Here is a 17,703-nt window from a genome sequence, read left to right as displayed (position 1 = left end):
ACTACAGTGTTCGAGTGAAAGGAGCAGATCATTATCTGTTAACAATTATAAACCGTTTATCCCTTTTCGTAAAATCCGCGAATTGAAGGTCCCCGACCATTTGTGGCACCTTTAAGAAGCTCTTTTTCTTTAACATTTTATTAAAATACAGGGGCAATAAACAATAATCCAGACTCAAGACGTGGTCTGAAGGCAGGCGGCAGTATCGACAGCATGCAAAACACAACGTGACACACCGAAGGCCGGCAATTGCAACAAGGGTTGTAAATGCAGGTTTTTCCTACTGATAAACATTACCATTATAAAAATATACTCTAATCTCTTTATATAGAGAGAAATAATTAGGTCATTAGGTGAATGTATAATGTTAAAATTGGTATCCGTTTGAAACTACATTCTACATTCTGTTAAAATTTTAAAGCAAATAATATAGTTTCATTCTTCACATCTTTATTTATTTCAATGTACATTTTATTCGAAATTGTTTGGTTCAAATTATTACTACCAAAAAAGCAAGACCAGCAAGACTCTTGCAGCAAGACCAAGACCAAGAACAAGACCGGCTAGTGCAAGACCAAGAGCAAGACTGCCTTTTAGCTGCAAGACCAAGACCAAGATTGCAAGAACAAGACCAAGACCAAGACTAGACTGGTCTTGGTCTTGTTCTTGTTTTGCTCATCACTACCCGACATTCAGGGGCCCTAGCGCGGCATATCGAAACAAAATTCCATTAAAAAAATTGAACAAAATATTCTTCAATTATTTCCCTATTACAACGCTTTGAACAGTGTATAGTGTATATTGTTTTAAATGGATACTTTATCTATATAAACTATATTTATGTATAGGTACCTATCTATTTTCTGCCTGTCGCCCTTTCTATAACTACAGAGCTTTTTTGTTTTCAAGCTACTTTTTATTGTCTATTCGCCGTTGGTTGTATGTGAAAAATTGTATAATGTATAATGCCAAATTGCAATATTTGTAATCGATTTACCTTTGAATATTTGAAACATTGAAACACTGTGTATTGTTTGCGTATATTTTCGTGTAATCTGTTCTTTATCTATAAATTGTATTTAGGTATATCTAAGTATTTGCCGGTCGCTCGCCGTTAAAGTACAGAGCTATTTTGTTTACGTTCATTTTCTATGTCCATTCACCCTTGGCTTGAAAAAACTAAATCTGTTTTAATACAACGAGTCTCAACAATTCAAATATGTTTTTCGACTTTGGTTTATTAGAGTTTATTAGGTCTATTATTATTATCTATATTTGGGTTTTATACGCAGAACTTATTAGTTTCTAAGGTTGTATTATGCAATTTGCAATTTATTTAAATTTTGCAATATACAGGGTGTTTCACTAATATTTGGAAATAATTTAACTGTAGATTCCTGGGCTCAAAATATTGAGATTTAATTTAAAAAGAAAAAACGAAAACTGGTATTAGTCCATTAAAATGTTACATTTTTTAGGCCGTACCTTGCATTTCTTAGGAGTCAATTTTATTTCTTTAATGTGTAAGGGGGATCAGTAGAAGCTTAAGTTCAAGTTTTTGGGGTTGCCATCCTTGTCCCCCGGTCGCCATCTTGGAAATGGGGTGCAAAGGGGTTTCGCGCTATATCTCGTAAACTACTAACCCTACGGAAAATCTAATTAAACAAGAAATGTAGCAAATTAAATTTTCCACAATTTTGTTTCTATTACTTTTTATCGTCAAGTGACCAACAAAAAAGATATAACCAAAAATATGTAAATTTTTTTAACAAGTTTCCTTTTGGATGTTATAACTTTTTTTCAGTTCATTTTAAAATAAAATAACATTATAGCAATTTTGTAGAGGGTTTTTCAGCGAACAATTTCCACTATAAAGTTGTTTAATTCTATTTATTTATATAGATTTTACAGCGCTCCAAACTTGACCAGATTCTCGAATGCTCATAGGGATACAATAAAAACAAAAGTTAGGCTTACTTTTCTATCAATATATATTTTTTATTCATACAATTTATTATGATTTTAACATTCCTATGCTATTATTAATCTGTTTTTGACCTTTCTTCCCACTATAAAACTTATAACTCTAAGCATATATGGAAAAGGCCCAAGAAGTTGTTTGAGGACAAATTCGCCGCTTCAGAAGAAGAATGACGCAAGCGCAAAATGCAAAATTCTTAAGCAGATCAAAAAAACGATTTTTGATATCAAAATCATAAAGTATGATAAAATTAGCCATTCACCACACCGTGGTCAGGATCTCGAGATATAAGCGTTTTTTGGGGTGTGCCGCTTGTATATGAAGTAACATAACTTTTTTCCTATTATATATTTTGACTTAAAATTTTCCAAAAAACTTCTTCATGAACTATATTTTATTGTTGTGTTGGTTAAAATTATAAACTAAAAAGTTTGTCACTCAACTTTTTTAAGTAAAGATGAAACTAACGAAATATGATGACAAAATGTTAATAAATTAACAACTCCTTTTTTAATGTGTTTAAACATTTTGGACAAATTTCATTGTTATCTACATACTTCAAAGATGACACAGTAAAATTTTTAAAAGGAAATATTTACAGCGACCAAAGATACAGCTAGGTAAATTTGAAAAATCATCAAAATTGATTTTTGGCATTTTTGTATAAAATTTATTTTTTTAACATGTTCCACCAACTCTAGATAAAAATAAATTTCATATTCGGATTCAGCGACCTCGAAAACATAAAAATAGACCAAAATTGATCATTCACCTTAAATTTGATTTTCGTGGTTGGCATAACGGTTAATGCCGCTCGTCTAATATATAGATAGAAAAGCATTATTTTTCTACGAGAATTCGAGAATCTGGTCAAGTTTGGAGCGCTGTAAAACCTAGATAATAAACAAAATTAAACAACTTTATAGTGAAAATTATTTATTGAAAAATCCTCTACAAAATCGCTATGATGTTATTTTATTGTGAAATGAACGTAAAAGAAGTTATAACCTCCAAAAGGAAATTTCTTACAAAATTTTCTTTTATTTATGTTTATAACTTTTTTGTTGGTCACTTTACGATAAAAAGTAATAGATATAAAATTGTAGAAAATTTAATTTACTTCATTTTATGTGAAATTAAATTTTCTGTAGGGTAGCTAGTTTACGAGATACAGCGCGAAAGCCCTTTGCACCTCTTTTTCCAAGATGGCGGCCGGGGGACAAGGGCTCAACCCCAAAAACCTGAACTTAAGCTTCTACTGAACCCCCCTACACATTAAAAAAATAAAATTGACTCCTCTAAGAAATGCACACTAAATGTAACATTTCAATGGACTATATACTTATTCAAGAGATGAATCGAGTTCATCAATAATTGCGAATTTCTAGTACCGATCATATGCGTCCGTTTGGGTAGGTCAACGGATATTTTATCGCATCATTTTTTGTGTGTTTAATTTTGAAGCATTTTTGACACTAGATTATTAAATTATGAGGTATTCTAGTACTAAAAGTTACTCTTGCTTTAGGTAAAATACACCGTTTTTTTTTTAATTTTACATTTTGTTCAAATTCAAAAAACGAAACATTTTTAAATAGATTTGTCTAGAAGACGGTGTATCCTACCGACTTCAAGTAAGAGTAACTTTTAGTACTAGAATACCTTACGATTTAATAACCCAGTGTCAAAAATGCTTAAAAGTCAAAGACAAAAAAAGTTATGCGATAATATAACCGTTGCCCTACCCAAAGAGGACGCATATGACCGGTACTAGAAATTCACAATTTATGAAATCGTTTTATCTCTGGAAGATAAATAGACGTCCCAGTTTTCGAGTTTTCTTTCTTCTAAATAGAAGTGTTCTAGAGGTATTTAAAAAAAACTGATTAAAAGTCACCATCTTCAAAGAACTCCAGCTCCCTTAGGAAGCATTTTCGGAGTAGGTGATTTGGGTTAATCCTTCATATTTTGAGCTCAGGAATCTACAGTTAAAATATTTGCAAATATTAATGAAACACCCTGTATTGTTTTGTTTTATTTCATTATCTTTTATTTTGTAATAATACTGACGATTTTTGTAATTTCAGTAAACTGTAATTGTTCTTATTTTTTTCCTGATCTTTGCAAGCTTTGTCCATAAAATTGTAAAACCTTTAGTGACAATAAAGCATATTTCTATTCTATTCTATGTAAGCGGTTTTGCTTCTTTTGTTGAAAATTTTTTTAGCACTGTGTCATATCAGTGGTGTAAACGGGCCCTGCGACAAACTTTGATATGGGGCCCCTGTGGGGCTAGCTACGCCACTGGATTTAGGCCTTTTTCTCCCATTATATCTAACATGTACTTTAATCGCACTCTGTCAAAAGCCTTGGTCATATAGGCGAAACACATAAATGCAGGTTTATTAAATTCTATGGATTTTTCCGCTATCTGCCTGAAAACAAATATTGCATCAATGGTAGATCTATTTTTTCCGAAAACCTTGTTGTTCTTCCCGTATGGATATAGTTTTGGCAATTTCTTCCAGTATAGTTTTTGTGAATGCTTTGAGAGTGCTGTTAAGCAGTGTTATTCCCCTATATTTTCTGGGGAAACATACCTTTTAAAACCAGAAAACATACCTTTTAAAACCTTCAAATATATTCTGTATAAGATTTTTACGGGAAATCAATGATTTTTTTACAGATATACTGGTATATTCGTATTTATCACTGTTTTGGTCACTCATTAATTACATAAATATGCGTAGAAAGATGAAGGAAGGTTTCGACTTCCGTAGTGGAGTGAGGTTTAACACGAGCGTGAAATATTTTGTCTTGTGGATTCCTCGCACGTGTGGAGAAAAATATGCCACATAAATGTCAATATGTGAACTTATGCAAATAAAACTGTAGATCGATGTCGAAAAATGTATTATGAAGAAAGCATATTTTGAGTACAATAACTGGTTTATTAAAAAAGGGTGTGTTCAATATATCTGGTTAATAGCTTACGACTATGAATTCTAGTCTTCTATACAGTCACTTTTAAGCACCTTAATCCACTGGCGAAGCGTCCATGTAACCACTGTTACCATTGGTAACAGTTAAAAATCTTGCAAATAAATATTTTATGACGATGAATAATTCTATTTACCAATATTTTTACCAATAGAAATATATTATTATATTATGTTGTAATAGTACCTAACTCAGTAAATAGCCAACTACTCGTAGACACGAAAATATTGGCTAGTTTATGTGACTCAGTTGCACTTTATTATACTCTGTTACCAGACTCATTTCTGGTTACAATGGTTATATAACCACGCTGGCGCTCGGGACCGGCTAGTGACTGAAAATTTTGAAGAAGCGACGCGACGGCCTAAGCGCGCTGTGTATCAGTAGCGCTATTACCAAATTTAAAATTGGTGACAGAACCTATAAAAAGTGTGCGTGCACGTGCAGTTAACCATGGATGAGTGCCGCTTCTTAATCGATCAACTACTTGAAAAGTAATTCTAGTATAATTTTAAAGAAAAAAATGAGATTAAAAATGAAAGACCTATTTTAAACAATTTAAAAAAGGAATCAACAAAAGTAGTTCGATATTTTAAATTTAGTTGGTACAGTGAAAATCTTTGGTTATACCTATGGTTGCAAGAAAAATGGGTGGACCAGGTTCACGATTTAAATAGTGCTAGATTTTTAAAAAGGAGACATGAAATTTCTCCGTTACCTACATGTAAGATGTATATCCAATTTGATTCAGTTTGGCAAAACAAAAATCAAAAGTTCTCTTAACCAAGCTTTTAAAGCAAATATTGCTAAACATAATGAGTTTGTTAAAAAATAGATAGATATATCCTTAGCACACTTATAATAGACACTGTATGTTTTTGGGCCAAACAAGAACTAGCGTTTCGTGGTCATTTTGAGTGCGACGACTCTGACAATCCAGGCAATTACAGGGAATTGTTAACATTAATTGCCAAAAAAGATCAAAAATTTTGTCAACATCTAGAAACAGCTGTTTTTTTCGAGAGTTTCAAGTGATATACAAAATGATATTATTGAAGCTACACTCACCGGCACAAAATTCCGCCACCCAAAATTTTTGATTAAGTTTGGCAATTTATAACTTTATTATTTGTGCTCCGATTTTCAAGATTCTTACACCAGTTTGTAGGTACATGTATTCATATTGTTTGGTATTATTCCGGTAACAAAAAAATTTTCTTGCATGTCATTGCACAGGGGTGAAAGGAAGCGTTGTATTTTCTCCTAATTTTAAAAAATTCTGTGGAAAAATGGAATAGCTGATTTTGTTTCATAGCCCTGTCATATTTTCCTGGGGCATCACCAATATTTTGTTTTTTGAATTACCCGAATATCTTTTTTCTTGTAAGAGCTGTACCATTTTTTGTAAATAAAAACACTGATTGACTCATACAATTGAGGTTGGATTGATAAGATTAGAATGGCCCGCATGCAGCCCAGATCTCAATCATATTGAGTATTTATGGGATGAATAAAAAAGCCATTTGCCGTCATCCTAGGCCTCCAGAATTTGGTACAGTTATGGCCCTGGTACAGGAATATCGGGCTATTCCGCATTCAAAGAAAACACATCTTTATTAGATGCTAAACAGATTGCGAGCAGTCGTTGCTGCACGAGGTGGACATAACCGCTATTGAATTGTTTTGTTTTGTTGTTAAATTTGTTTTGTTTTGTTAATTTTAATGCGTTTGATATTTTTAATTAAATAAACCTTCAAAGCAGTGTTTTAATTACAGCTCTTACAAGAAAAGAGATATTCAGATAATTCAAAAAACAAAACCTTAGTGATACCTCCAGGATAATACAAAAGGAGTATGAAACAAAATCAGCCCTCCAATTTTTCCACAGAATTTTTTAAAGTTAGGAGAAAAAACAACGCTTACATTCACTCCCGTATAATGCCATTTAAGCAAAAATTTTTTGTTACCGGAATAATAGCAATTTACATCAATACATGTAAATACCTACAAACTCGTGCAAGAATCTTTAAAATCGAAGTACAAATAATAAAGTTATAGATTGTCAAACTTAATCAAAAATTTTGGGTGGCGGAATTTTGTGCCGGTGAGTGTATATATACATTTAGCAATATTTTCATTTTTTTTAAATAAGATTTTTTGCATCTGGTTTTGGTAACACTTCAGAAAAAGTCACGCGTCGCCACTACCTTAATCTTTTTCCCAACCTTCTCCCCAAATTTTCTTTCAGATTCATATAGGTACCTACTGATAATGGTGAACTGATATATGTATTGCTAAGATTATTACTTTATTACTTTATTTTTTAACTGGTTAACACAGAGTGCTATACAAAGGGTTATAAGTGCCTTTAAGAGAAAGTGCTACATTTGGTAGAAATTCGAAGACAAATTCTAGAAATCCGAGACCAATGGGTTGGATACATCACCTCGGGATAGGTTGAGACATAAGCTGTTGTTGGAAGTCCCCTTCCTTTTCATTCCCTGAGCCCTTGTCAGGGCGTGGTGACACTCTAAATATGGTTCTTCTCATATTGTTGTCTTCACTGTCTGTGATCTTGTATCTGATAGATGACAATAATAAAAATCTTAACACAATGTGGTTAGACCACTACATAGGAAAAATACCACAGCACTGATCGTATCAGCTCCCTGGCTCTGTCGAAAGGAGGACGCTTTATGTTAAATTCCTTTGAACCGTGTCATTTTACCGACAATCCACGGGAAAAACGCTCCGCTCCCCCGAGGTCATTAAGTAGGGTTCGAAAATAGCTTAAGGATCATAAATAACAAATTTTGAGAGAAATTTCGTTATTTCACGTTGCGTTGAGTTGAATCCCGTCTTAATTTTTTAGCTTTTTCTGTTACATTTTTATATTTCGCAGAGCGCGCGTCCACACGCTCCATTGGAATTCTCTTTTAGATGTTCTGTTTTGGTGAAATGCATAAAATAATTCTCTAAAAAGTTCAGGCAGCATCTCTACATAAATTCTCTTCGGACCGACGACAAATCGATAAAATACAGTGCAGTAAAAATAATATAGACTCAATACTAATTGCTTCTGGTACCCAAATTTTAAGTAGGTACCCAAATACATTTTCGGCTGTTTGCGGAAGACATCGAAAGTGTTTGAGTAACGTTAAGGAAAGCAGCTTAAAAGGTTGTACACACCGTGTTCAAAGATACCGGTAGCTTGAGTAAACACAAAAAGATTCGGGTTTCTAATAGGATTTTACAAATTTATTTCTAGTGGGGTCAACAGCATTATGAGTAGTGTAGGGCATACTGAACTGAGTACTTAAAGGTAGGTCTTTCTTTCGGTCGTTCCAACAATAAAAGAGAAGAAGACCAACTATAATGAAACTATTTTTTCGATTTTCGATTTAATTATGCGTTTATTGACAAAATGTTGATCTTAAAATTGCCGCTGTCTTTTTCTGCATGGTTGACAAAAATATATTTAAATCGCAAAATATGATAGGAAAGCATAAATAAAGTGTTCTTAATTAGCCTACATGAATTTCAGACATTTTTCCCATAGATATAAAATGGAGAAATTTGCATCCATTTCTTGCCAAAGAGGAAGCCAGACATACGAGCTTTTGAAAAATTAATGAATCATTTTGTTCGCACTGGGTCAGTTGAATATGAAAAAAAAAGAATGTGTGTGTACTTTGTACGCACGTAAGAAGTTATACTTCTATTATATGATTATATGATTATAAACGAAATTAATATACTTTTTATTTATATTTTATTTAAATATTAAATTAATTTATACTTACTACTTCTCAAACATTTTTATTAAAACAGTGCCAAAAATTAAAATAATAAAAAAATAAAACACACACAAACACATTAAAAATGCCACAAATGATTTCTGAACATTAATTGTCGGAAAAATTTTTAACTAAATACGTATTTTCTGAAAATAAAATTATATAATAAATATACTTACAATCATAAAATGTATAAAAAAAAAATAAAAAAATAAAAGTTTCTATTGGGATTCGAACCAACTTACCACGCGGCTGGTATTTGCGTTGTATTGGGATTCACTCGCATTAAAACTTCGCCACAGAGACAGCTTGTCATTATGTGCGAAGATCGTGTAACTAAACAGATTAACCTTTTGACATTTTTAACTTATGTAAATCAAATTATTTTGATTTTGAATTGAAATGATTTAGAATTGAAAAAATACAACAGAGTAAGAAAACAATATATTAGGTGAATATTGATAGAAATTTTGATGGTAATCAAATTATGTAAATAAAAGTACCTATTACATACTACTTATGTATTTTGGTAGGTTCAAGGTAGGTATCGGAGCCCGTATAATGACTAATAAATTTCGCAATCACTTGCGTCGTGCAAAGTGGCTATGTTCAAATATCATAACAAAATTTGATCAACTATTTATAAAACACTTACCAGTGAAAGATTCTTTAGCTTTGAATAAGCGAGATCTGCGGCACTCATACTAGTCACAGTTTGATGAGCTTTCACATTGGCATGCAACAATCATCTCTTCTATGTAAATAAGTCCAAAAATATAATATGAAAACTATTTAAAAAGGCAATATAACCATTAACTAACTTTTTGTTTGTTGTTTCTCTTCCTACAAATTTTAAAACGCAACAAGCATACATTATAACCAAACCACAGTCCCACAGCTGTGCCACAGCTGCCATATTGGATAATTTTTGTCATGTCATTTGAACATCCAATCAGAACAAAGTTATAATGCGCATGCGCCCGGTCGCTAGGTTTTACCATATAAAATTTCACCGTCATTACGCCCGTAAAGAAGTATAACTTCAAAAATGAGACCATCAAAACTATGATAAGTAAAGCAAAGGAATATGATGTACTGTTAGCTACTACTGAGGATCCCCATAATTAGCACTTGTGTAATTCCACGTCAACGTGACATTAGTCAAATTTTGGCAACAAAAATCCTCCGTAACCATATGATACCATTGCAGATTAGCTTTTTGTCAATGGTCTGAGCAGCAAGTACATAGCGACCGATTTTTTTTAGATGTTCTTCTTGGAGATGAGGCCACATTTTACACAAATGGAACAGTGAACAGGCTTAATTTTCATTACTCTGCATCAAGCAATCCCTTTTTTATATTGGGGACTATGTGATTAGCCACATTTTTTTGATGGCCGTGTGAATGGTGCTATATAACTGAAGTTACTACATTACTACTGCAAAATGTTCCACAACCAACTCTGGATCATAAATGCTGTTAATACGAGAAAGGTTTTGTTCTCAATACAGGTCTTATTCCAGAGATGCAGAAACGTCAATGGCAACGTATACGAATGTTTCGTTGATTACGAGAAAGCGTTTGATCAAATACAGCACGCCAATATGATGTAAATACTAAGGCAAGCCGCACACCAAAGAAACATGAAACGAAAAACATGAAACATGAAACGAAAAACATGTTTCATGAAAAGAAAACACTGCTAAAAAAATCTCAAAGTCCGCCTACTAATGAAACGAGTGTGATTCATGCTCATGACACATTTTTATTTTCGGAGAGTCTCATAAATGGCCGGATATATATTTGTTTAGCAGTGGTTTATTTCCATGAAACGTAATTTACGTTTCATGTTTCTTTGATGTGCGGCCGGGCTAAAAGAAGTAGGAATAAACAACGAAGATCGGAAAATAATTATTAGTCCGCGAAAAATGCCAAAAAAACGCATTTTTGGATTTTAAATCGCTTATAACTTTAAAACTATTAACTTTTGAGAAAAATGTCAAGAAACTTATTTTATTTAGAATATCCCAAAGAATCTAGAAAAAATATTTTTCGGAGGAAAATAGGAGATTTTTGAAATAGAGCTCGCCGCACCGGCAAAAAAATCGGAAAAACACTCATATTTAACAATTGAAAAACAACGGTATGAATTAAGTTTAGACGCGATCACTCTTCAGAATCTTGAAGCTGAATGTTTAATCTTCAATTTAACCCATTAGCGCCCAGCGTTACCATATGGTAACGTGAAACACATGATTTTTAAAAATTATGCGGTATGCCCATAGAATTAGTCAGCCACATATTTTGAGAACTATCGTTTCTAGAAATTCTTCAGGCACCCATAAAACGTAACGGATTCGTATTTTAGCCTTTTCTCAACCGTCGAGAGATAATCATATGACAGTGTGGTTTAAATTTATAGAAAAAGATGGACGTCCGTTTTGCGTAAGCAATTTTTAATAGTCTTCTAGTAACTATATTTGCATATTAAAAAAAACTAAGTTTATTATACCCCAACTTATTATAAATTGTTGTATTTTATCAACAATTAAATGTAGCGAATTCCGTAGGAATAGTCAAAGTACGCCGTTACCATATGGTTGCGGTGGGCGCTTACGGAGTCATAATCTTATTTTTTTTTCAGTCGTGGATTTTTGTTAGCAAAAGCGATAGTGTTACTGGTGCGATGAAAAGATAACTCTGTTGTTACAATAGCATCTACGAGTTGTGATGGTTCAGCATTGGGCACGGTAAAAAGATTTTCTCATGAACAAAAAGGCCACATTCAAGTAAGTCGGCCTAACTATATTGCTGAATACAACAAAATATTATGGTGGGTACCGACTGGATGAATCAAGGTGTTTCAACCTACCTAGTAGCAATTTGCAGTAAAAAATGGTACTGGCAAATGGTAACATGGTTGTTGGATGTTGCAGTCCATAATTCATGGCATTTATATAAAAAAAATATATCCTTGCTATCGTTTAGGAGAGAATTGGCCCAAGTTCTTCTCGCAAGATATGGAAGTCGTCCCTTATATACAGGGCCGCGCCAAGGCTTTCAAGCGCCCCGGGGCAAGAAATTTTGGGCGCCCCTTTCCTCCTCCATTTGTAAGTAGTTTTTTGCAACTTAGTCAATCGGTATACCGTATTCGCTCCGTGCCTGACTATGGTGGGGGTACTTTGAAACAATGCCAACGTGAGTACTGGCGAAATATGACAATATTGGAGCTATCTTTGTAATGTCATTGTCATTGTTTGTACAAAAATTTTTGTCAAAAATGGTACATAACTGTTACCTACTTATCATATGCTTAACGTCAAATTGTGAGATCCAAAAATGTCAGATGAAGGCGCTAGGTGATGTCGCGTCAGTCATGTCATGCACAAAGCGAAAACCTACAAACTATTTGTTTCATCATCATTCTCTTTGCCTTTATCTCTATGCGGTGTCAGCTTCACTATTTGCATTTCTCCATAAGTTTCTGTCTTGGATTATATCGATATTGGGTGCGTTTGGACGACCATAGCGGCTGACTGTCAGCAGAAATCGGCTGAGTGGTTGTATCCAGCCGTGATAGGGAAGCTTAGTAAATCTCTCAGCGGCTGACTTCCAGCGGTGACGTCTGACAGCTACTGCTAGCTCAGCTGTCCAGCCGCTGTGGTCGTCCGAACGCACCCATTAATTCCCTTTACCGACATGTCCTGCCTAAGCCTCTCCACCCAGGTGTTCTTTTGTGTTCCTCTCTTACTCCTTCCAGGTACCTGCAGTTCAAGAATTCTTCGTATTGGGTGACTGACGTCGCGACGTTGAACATGACCAAATCATCTTAACCTATGCTCTCTCATTTTGGCATCTATTGGTGTCAACCCTAGACTTCACCTAATATACTCATTCCCAATCTCATCCTTCTTTGTCACTCCAGTCATCCATCTAAGCATTATCATTTCTATCACATGCATTGGTTATTCTTGTTTCTTTTTAACTGTCCAACATTCACTTCCGTACATCATAGCTGGCCTTATAGGTGTTTTAAAGAATTTTCCCTTCAGCTTCACTGGAATTTTTCAGTCACGCAACAAACCACTCGCTTCATTCTGCTTCATCCATCGTCCATTCAACTCTAATTCCACTACATGCATCTCCATCTATTTATCCATTACTCCGTAATACCGATCGTAGGTAGTTAAAACTGTTACTTTTCAAAAAGTTTTAAACCCTTTTCCTCAAGAGCTTGTCTCCACTGTTCCAGTTTTGTGTTCTAAGTCGCTGTTACTATTTCATACTAAGACTACACCAACAGCATACATTAAGAACCAGGGAATGTTACCCTGTAGCTTCGCTGTTATCTGATCCAAAACTAATAAGAATAAATAAAGACTAAGCACTGAGTCCTGGTACACGTGCAATCCTACTTTCACATGAAATTTATCAGTCTTTTTCACACATGCCCTAAAACTAGTTTTTGCTCCCTCATGCATATTCCTCACAATATTTACATATTCATCCGGAACTCCTTTGTTATTGAGTGCCCACTACAGAATCTTTCGAGGAATTCTATCATCATCTTTCTGAAGATTTACCATCATATTATAACTTTCTTTATTCCTGTATTTCTTTATCAGCTGCCTTATAATGAAAAATGCATCTGTTGTTGATGTGCCCTGCATAAACCCAAATTGATTATCGCATATTTCGGTTTCTGCACGTATCCGTCTATCAATTACTCTCCTCCATATTTTCATAGTGTGACTAAGTAGTTTTATGGCTCTGTATCTTGTACATTGTTGTATCTCCCATGTTTTTGTAAACAGGTAGGTACTAATATACTGCTTCTCCATATTCACCTGGCATTTGTCCAAAGTCCATAATTATATTAAATAAACCTGTCAGTCACCTTGTTCCTGTACCTTGTAACGCTCTCTACACTTCCCCAGAAATAATATCATCTTTTCCAACTGCTTTTCCTTTCATTCTTGAAGTGCTTGACTTCACTTCTTCGTTATTTACAAAAAAACGATTACACGATCACAGAACAAACATATAGTTCAGATATAAAGTTTAACATATAGTTCCGGCAGTATAATGGTTCAAACATATAGTTCAGTTAAGATAAATAAGGTTTCGTACACTTATGGGATCAAAGTAATACTAGCTGCTATTTTTATTTACCTACGATTGGTAAGTTTACAATTTTACTCCTTCTTTTCCTTAGTCAATGTCATTACTTTTATTTATTGTTTTTGGTAATTTCGGTATTGTCAAAAAAAAATTTCGGCACCTGCCGGCGCCATTTTAATAAAGCGCCGGGGGGCGCCGCCCCTCTTCGCCCTTATGGGTGGCGCGGCCCTGCTTATATACAGGAAGACCTAGTCTACATAGACAGAACTTGCCAGATCTTCGTTTTGATCGCTTCGACCATTTGTTACATCAAGCAGTAGAAGACGATGTGCTGGAGACAGATGTACAACATCTGGAAGAACAATGTGTAAAAAATGCAACGTTGGTTTGTGTGTTAATTGTTTTATAGGATACCACACCAGACGATGAAAATATTCTCAAATAAATATTTAAAAAAAAATTAAAAATTTTGGTTTCAACGATCCTAAAAATTCCTTCAGCGCCCAGCAGTACCATATGGTAACACCATATAATTTTTTTAAAAAAAGACAAGAAACCGAAAAGCTTGTTTTTTTTTTATTAAATTATTAACATTTTCATCAAATTAACCCTAAAAGTAGAGATTTTTAAATAAAAAAAACTTGGGCGTTAATGGGTTAAGTAAATATCTGGCAACCTTAAAAATACTAATTCAAATATGAGTTTTTAGGCCTCGAAAATGCGTATTTTTGCATTTTTCAGATTTTAAATCGCTTATAACTCGAAAACTATCAATTTTTGAGAAAATTTACAAGACACCTTTCTTGTTTAGAATGACCCACAAAACTTAAAAATATATAGAAAAAGAAAAGAAAATAATCGTTTTCGTTTTGATTCAATTCGAGTCTCTTGCCATCCTCTGACACCATGTTTCGGGGTCTACCTTTTTTCAAAGAGGCTTTGCAAGGAGACTGAATTGAACCATAACGAAACGAAGGAGAACTGCATATATTAAAATATTTGCAGCGGAGTGTGGTTAGACTGTCCTCTAACGGAGAATGACGAAATGAGTGAAAATAATTTCGACCACGAGCCAGTATTCTGTTAACCGAGATACAATAGTACCAAGCGGCGCCGCTAGGAGAACACTCCAATAATGCGTCTCAGATTACTTTAATGAAACGTGGTCATTTTGTACTCTAAACCGAGTAAGGTATGAAAAAGAAAAGAAAATAATCGTTTTCGTTTTGATTCATATAAGAGGATGGCAAGAGACTCGAATTAGCATTATACACCTAAAATCGACCGTTTCTCTATTATTTCAAGTTGAATACACCAATTTGAGCATGCACCAAAAAAACATACTCTTTTCACCTACCATATCTCTTTTTGTATTATAACTATAGTTTTTAATGTATTCGCAAAAAACCGTTCGAAAAGGTGTTGTTTCAATGAAAACGGCCATTTTTCAACCACGAATAATTCAAGAAGTATTGAGTTTACAAAAAAAAATTATAGAACAATTTTTGCTTAGAAATAGGTTCTCTAGCCAATTCCGTGGTTGGTGTAACCAAAAAATTTTCCACCCCCTAGAAGGGGTGGGAACCACCCCCAAGATAAAAGCGCACATCGACATAGGGTAGACTTTGAATTAGGAGATAAGTAGAGGCTGTTCCCAAAATTTCATTAAAATCCATTAAGTAGAATATAATTCGGAGGTAATATCCTATTCTTGCTTCCATTAACTGGCGTACTTCGAGTTTGAATTTTTTTGTTTTTTGCTTTTTGGTTGATTTTTTTATATTTTTAATTTTAGTCACTGGTAACTAAAGAAAAGCGTTTCTTAAACAATTTTTTCATATTTTTTTATTTTTTACTTTTTAGTCTCAGCGCTGTTTCACATTAAAAGAATTTTGACCGTGCGATGGTTAAAATCTACATAGTGGCTCGAGCAATCATATGGAATATTTCTCCCTTCGACGCTTGAAACGTTCGGAGAAGGGCGAGCCACTATGTAAATTTCAACCATCGTTCGGTCAAAATTCTTATAATGTGAAACAGCACTTACACTTTTTAAACATTAAAATATATCGTCATGTTTAAAAAAAGGATGTATATGATAGACATAGACACATTTTTTGCATTTATTTCAATACATACATTCTAAATTTTCTGTAATTTCTTCGTACAGTTCTTACACCTATTGTAATTTCTTCGTACATTTCTTACACCTATTACTGTTTTCGCAGTCTTTCCATCTCTTCTAATGTTTTACTATTGCACGGTGTAGACCCTGTTAATTTCTCGCGATTTACGAATTCTAATGTTAATTGTAGCACGAAACGTCTGTACCGGTGGTTTTTTTAAAACTACGTGAAAAACACGAAATTTTTGAATTCTAGTTTCAGTTGAAGTTTCAAACAAAGATATGAGCGTTCAAAATCGTCGCCGCTTAGGATGTTTATAAACATGATGTATAAACATGAAAAGTAGTCCGAATCGGCAAAAAATTTGAAACTTTATTGTTTATTTATGAAGCATAACGTAAACAATTAACGTAAAAAGTGAAATTATGTATAGTTCATATAATTAGCCACAATCTGTAAAAGTTTCAATATTCTACATAGTAAAAAACAAGAAAAATTAAGCATTTTCCATTAAATTGTTTTTTTTTTATTTAAGAGGAAACAGTAGCGATTAACAGGTAGCGAAAACGCGTTCCAAGATTGCGGCTGTAGTTTTGAATATTTTTTCGAGATATTTGGCACACGTATTCGTAATATAATAAAGAATGGCGGTACAGAGCCCAATTTGAAAAATATATTAATATGTGGAAATTACTCTGTAATTAAATACAATATTAAAAAAACGAGCCTGTGCCGCCATTAAGAAGAACAAACAAATACATTTTCTTCAAATAAAGTTTTTAATCCGATGCCTAGATTTTGTGTCATTTTGGAACTACTAAATTTTTTTATTTCTTTAGTAGTTCCAAAATGACACAAAATCTAGGCATCGGATAAAAAAGTTTATTTGAAGAAAGTGTATTTTTTTGTTCTTCCTAATGGCGGTACAGGCTCGTTTTTTTAATATTGTATTTAATAACAGAGTAATTTCCACATATTAATATATTTTTCAAATTGGGCTCTGTACCGCCATTCTTTATTATATTACGAATATGTGTGCCAAATATCTCGAAAAAATATTCAAAATTATAGCCGCAATCTTGGAACGCGTTTTCGCTACATGTTGATCGCTACTGTTTCCTCTTAAACAATTAATAAACATAAAACAAATTTTTATTGAGAAAAGCGTTATAAAGAAAAGCGTTTAAAAAGGTGATTAATATTCATTCGCTATACTTTTCTTATTTAATATCTTATTCATACGAAACAAATGTCAGCTGTAATCTGGAAAATATTATACGCGGCTAAATGTAACCTTACGGCATTATAGCATACGCAAATTATCCACGGCATGTCTAGATAGTCTTCAAGAATTTTTTAAGTATTTCCACCAACTCGTTAAACTTCTTAATGTGACAACCAAAGTGAAGTGGTGTCGGGGTCGTGAAGCTTTTTACGGTCTGTTAAAATATCGAGTTCGTTTCGGCTAAAGTTTTCCTTCTTGGAAACTCGAAAACGAAAATGAATTGAAAATTTACGGAATTAAAGAAATGTGTGTTGTATAATGAAGAAGTCGTCACGGACGCTTAACTCATACGAATCGATTCAATTGTTTATTTTACATCAAATTAACCGCATAATAAATTTAAATAAGCGAAAGGTTTATTTTTAATAAAATTAAAATGTTATCAAAAATAA

The sequence above is a fragment of the Diabrotica virgifera genome, chromosome 6 (assembly GCF_917563875.1).
Source record: "Diabrotica virgifera virgifera chromosome 6, PGI_DIABVI_V3a".
NCBI lineage: Eukaryota > Metazoa > Arthropoda > Insecta > Coleoptera > Chrysomelidae > Diabrotica > Diabrotica virgifera.
Note: the sequence above shows the minus strand (reverse complement) of the source record.